Source organism: Phragmites australis, chromosome 5, assembly GCF_958298935.1.
Source record: "Phragmites australis chromosome 5, lpPhrAust1.1, whole genome shotgun sequence".
Taxonomy (NCBI): Eukaryota; Viridiplantae; Streptophyta; class Magnoliopsida; order Poales; family Poaceae; genus Phragmites; species Phragmites australis.
Genome location: NC_084925.1, coordinates 38079297 through 38085160, shown reverse-complemented (window position 1 = coordinate 38085160; position 5864 = coordinate 38079297).

Genomic DNA, 5864 nt, shown 5'->3' with positions numbered 1-5864 from the left:
CACGCTGATCTAGCACTCTTGGACCTTGGTGGCTTGCACACATTTGTCTGCAAGCTCGAAGAGCTTACTAGTGCTCCAGACTTCCTTGGTGGCCATCATTTCGACTGTCTTCTAGTCTCTGACCCCCTCTGGAATGCTATGACAACAGACTCACTCGTGATCTTTGGAATGGTATTCTGGCATTTGGTGAAATGTTGGATGTAGTTTCATAGTGGCTTGCCATGCTGTTGCTTGATCTGATACAGGTCATCCTCAACCCCTGGTCCGACATAGGTCACCTAGAAGTTGGCGATGAACTGATCACACAAGTCTTCCTAGGACCGAACATACCCATGGGGGAGATTCATCAGCCAGGACTGTGCTGAGTCGGCCAGGGCGACCGGGAAATAGTTTTCCATGACTTTCCTGTCGCCTCCCATGGCTTACACTATGGTGGTGTAGATCAACAAGAACTCTTCTGGATTGGTTGAGCCATTATATTTTTTTGTTAGGACTAGCTGAAATTTGTTTGGCCAGCGCACCTCTTGTAGCCAGGCCGAGAAAGCATTGCACCCCGTCTTGTAATAGGGAGTCACTCACTGCTGGGCAGCACAAGATCAAGGAGTGAGCCGACGGTCTCGTGGCCCTGGTGAGGCCACATAGGAGTCCAATGCCTCCTGATGGAGGGAAGGTGAGTGGCGGGGCTGCTTGCCCTTTTCCTCATCTCATCGAGCACACTCTTCTTGTTTTCGGGTGGCCCTCTGGCCCTGGATTGTGTGGAAAGGTCATGGTGGCGGAGTGATTCGCACAAGTCAGTAGGTGGACTGCCCCAAAATGGTGGCAGTCTCCTCATACCTCTTGCTATTGAGGGAGCACAGGTTCGTTCCTACCACAGAGTCCACTATGAACCCAGCCGCTACCATCCTGATCGTTAGTTACAATGGACAGGGTGGCAACCACCACGGTCGAGCGCCAGGCGGTCTCTACTGAGAGGGTGAGCTTGTGCAACCATGGTGCTAATGATGAAACTCCGGTGCCACCACCAGTGAGTGGGTAAGAAGTACCCGCACGGTCTGCAGGTTTTGTGTGGGGGTCATGGCCTCGTAGTCTAGCCGCTAATCACGGAGTGGCGAGACATTGTGAGGAGGGGAGCCCCCGGCACTCATGTTCCGTGTGCAGTGCAATGGCTTCGAAGAGGATGCCACCAAGGACTCCTCACGCGGGTGTTCTTTCGGGCGCCGTTGTTGTTGCTGGGGCAAAGTAGGACCTCCCTCATGCCTGGCGCCGAGATGGTTTCCCTCTTTGCCTATGGCCTAGGGCTCGCATCCGGTTCCTATGACATGAGCTTCATTGTTGTCACCAATTGCATGGGCCACCATGCAAACCTCTTGCTCGGTCTCGACATCCTCGGATTCCGGTTCAGCATCCTTGCTTAGAGAACACCGGGATCATTTGGGTTGTACCCTATGATGAAGATCTCGCGATGCCGGGGTCCTCGAAATAGGACTCCGTATCAGTCAAGGATCCAGACATGGTAGCCTAACCATAGTATCAATACTTGTAGAAACACACAAAAAAAAACACGCCTCTACCAGGCGCGCCAACTGTCGGGGATAATCCTTGATAATGAATCCAGGGTAATCGGATGGCGGGCTCGTTGATCTATGTTTCCTGTGGATGTATCTCAAACTAGACTCAAGACACCAGAATTTATCCTGGTTCAGGTCACCTATGAGATGATAGCCCTACGTCATGTATATTGACTTATGAATTGAATGAGCTTGTTATAGAGTGTCCTGCCTTACAAGCCATGTCTTCACCCATTTATGTTCATACAAATGGACCGTACCAAAACAGGTGACAAATCTACGCCTGATGAAGCATGCCCACCCTGCTCTGGTCGTCCTGTATGCTATGTACCATCACCGAAACACCACGCCACCCCATCAGACCATCCCATGGTATGGGTCACTACAATACCATGCCACCCCATGACCATGCCCTGCCAAAAACGAGCGCATGGGAAAGGAAAATGCTCAATTGGGCAGCAGTAAATGAGATTTTACTGGTTAGGTGAGTATCTACTCTGCGACCAGCAAGGATTGGTCATAGGATTTTGCTTTGCGACCAAGGGGCTAGTCGCACAAGCCTCGCCCTGGTCATGAGATGAGGCTGTGGTATTGACACTACCATTGCCGGCTGACACCTAGCGGCGCGAGACCCACCTAGTGGGGCACCCACTTACCCATTACAATGACAAGCTTCGATGATAATACTTGTTGTGAATACTTACCATGCTGTATCAGGACCATCAATCGTCATACTCTCTAGAAATTGGAGGATTTGCTTCAGCATTTGCAACATAAAATCTGTTGTCAATCACATCAATATGTTCAAAGATGGATGAACCAGAGGACTGAGGGAGATATGTTGCAAACAAAATTTTTGATATACATTCATAAGTAACTCAGAGCTTGTTCATTCATATGTTAGAAGATGGATGACATTGCTGGAACAAACAAACACTTTCAGGAAGAGAATTTGTTATTTCATTACAATAGTTCATTTGGTATGGAGCTCACCCAACTACAGAACATGTCTTATATGTCGACTCATCACTGCTGTTCACCAAAAACCAGCAGTGATACAGTTAGAACTGCCAGTACATAAAAAGTAGCATCACTAACGATTCTTAAAATCAACCGGCACCGATGATTATTGTTCATTGCCGGTTCATAGGAGAGTATCACTGTCGGTTGGTCATATGAATCGGTAGTGGACTGTAGAGTGGACCTAAAATTTTCATGCGATCCAATTTTTTGTTCACGCCTCGCATCCGCGCGCTCGTGTAAAATCCTAACTCCCATCTCCTCTCCACTTTATCTCCTTGATCCACCCACGCATGGCCTTAACTCCTCTGCCAGCGCCTCTCTGTCTCCAACTACTCCTCTCTAGCCATGCCTCGCTCCTCTCCACCAGTGCCTCTCCATCTCCGGCAGTGCCTCCTCCTTCTGTCATGCCTCCTGCATCAGCTGAGTGCCTCCTAACCGCTGACCCAAGCAGTATTTTCTGGGATTTTTTTGTTCTTTGTGTGGATTTTTTTGATCTTTGTGGCTCGCTCTTGTAGGGATCACCACCAGCGTCAACAGCGGCGGCGAGCTCCAAGGACGTTGGATCAAATTGATGAGTGTCCTCATCGTCCCCATCATGGACGGTGAGCTGGTCCTTGGTGGCGGCAACGAACCAATCACCACCTGCACCTGCAGCCTCGCCATGGCCCAGAGGCTCATACTCACCGTTGTGCGGGCTGTGGCCACCTGTGCTTGTGTCGACCTTGGCCAGAGCCAACACCGCGCGAAGCCATTGCCAAGGTGTGCTACACATGAAGCCATGGCTAAGGTACATGCTTTTATGATGTGACTAAGGGAGGTTGTAGTTGATCACTGATTTTGTTTAGGGTAGAAGAGCCCATTTGTGTAGCTGAATTGTGGACTGGTAGTTCAATTTTTTTGTAATTTTTTTTGTAAATATGGTTTGAATAACTTGATTTGTTGCATAAAGGGAGAAGAATATCATATGATTGTTTGATCTCATGTATATGTGTTCCTGCTTTTGTGAGATCAGGGGGAAATTAGTGTGCTTGTGGTGGCGGGTTACAGGAGCGGCACGACGAGGTCCTGTGGCGGCACGACAGGATTGATTTCTTTTCTTTTTTGGTTTTCTAGAAAAAAAAAGCTTCACTGCTAGATCTAAGACACCAGTAGTGATGTGAGCCCGACTTTCACTACTCATAACCCACTGCCGGTTGCAAAACCGGCGGTAATGAGGGGTTTGGAACTGGCAGTGAAGCCACTTTCTGTAGTAGTGTCAGGAGCAGATCCAAGCTCAAAGACATCAAACAATAGAATATCCAAATGAAAAATTTAGAACATCTAAATTCTCAATGAATTTGCCTTCCCATATCTCAACATCTTAAGCCAGGACACATCAGTCTGCCCAGTTCCAGCAAGACTTTACTAGCAACTCATCATCCATTTATTCATTTCCTACAAAATAAAGGAAGCATTTGTGAGTTTGAGTGCACGATGATCATTTAAAACAATTCCTTCTAACATTTGTAGATGAAAAGTCAGTAATGATGGTACCAATATCAATCTCATCCAATAAATTATCCTCAATGCATAATGTGGCCAAATCGTTTAACCTTTTTTTGTGATATTGCTGACCTCAAATAGGTTTTTTAATAATTTCAGCTTTGAAAAGCTTCGTTCAACTGATGCTATAGTTACATGTACGGTGAATATGATTCGATAGGCAATAAAAATATTAGGATAACAATCTAATTCTCTAACAAACTCAAATATCTCATGGCAGACTTTGGTTGAGCTGGCAAGGTCATTTGCAAAACTCTTAATTCAGAAAAAGATCATTTACCTCAACATCAGATGAACCATCATGAGAAAAAGTTTCTGCATATTTAGTGCAGCAATTTGTTAGATCAATATCATCTAAAGACTTCAAGTTTCTTGAGCTTAGTAAAAAACCAAATATAGTTTTCAACACTTTGAGTTCTTCAAATCTATTTTTCAATGAAGTATTTGCCATATCAACCATAACCAAAAAATAATTAACTTCAAAAGTCTTCTTAGCTTTTAGAATTTCTTTGTTGTAATCATTTTCATCAACTCAATTTTTTGCTAATTGCATGACGTTTTATTGGAAACAGTGGTTCTACACCCATGTCAGATGAGAGGCCTTTGACAATGTTCAAACTAGAAGAAAATTCTTCATTTATGTACTTATCAAAGTAGTGCAGAATACCTTGCCTAAGGCAGAGTCGATGCATGTGGATGAGGACCACAACTTCTTGTTCGTAACATTTACAGCAAATAAAATGACATGCCAAATAAGCATATCAAGTATAAACTCAAAATTGCCTAGTACATCAAATAGATTTTTTTGCATCACTCTTTGCAGTAGGTTCAGTATCAGAAGCTTGACGTAACTCAGACAAAGCTAACCTAAGTTGTGGAGGTTGATATCTAATAGCTTTGACACCTTTGATTAAACTCTCCCAACGAGTATTACACAATTATTTCGTAGTTAAACTTGAAACATGGTCATAAAAAACTTTCCATCTTTTAGTAGAATCTGAAAATAATGCATATATTCGTCGCACAATTCCAAAAAATAAAATAGCTTTACTACAAGATTTTGCCATATCACAAAGAGTAAGATCAAGGCTATGGCAAGCATATGACATAGATACAAAGCCCTTGGATTCATATCAAGCATCTTTTTTTACCCATTGATGTTTTCCTTTCATATTAGAACTATTGTCATAACCTTGACCCCTTATATCATCAATATTAAGTCCAAAAGTTTTCATATAAGAAAGCAATACATTAAAAAGCCCCCAATCAGACATGTCATCTACCTTCAAGAACTCCAGAAAGAACTCTTCTATTTTAGTTTTTTTATTTGTCAAATTAACACAATGAACAATTAGAGTCATTTATTCTTGATGGCTCACATCTGGAGTACAATCAAGAATCTTGGAAAAATGTTTGGCCTCTTTAACAATCTTTATGATAGAACTTGTAACAACACATGGCAAAAGGGAAATCAACTCAATCTAAATTTTATGACTAAAATAATGATAATGAATTTCATTATTTTAATGCATCTAAGATGGTCTTGTATTACCAAGTCAAATTCTATAATGATCTCAACATATGCTAAGAAATTACCATTGTTGTCTTGGTAAAGTTTCTCAGTAGATCCTCGAAAAGATAAATTGTGTTTACCAAGATATTTCACAATAGCGACTATTCTTAGTAGAACTTGCCTCAAGCATTCCTTCTCCTTTGTGAGTTCTTATTGCA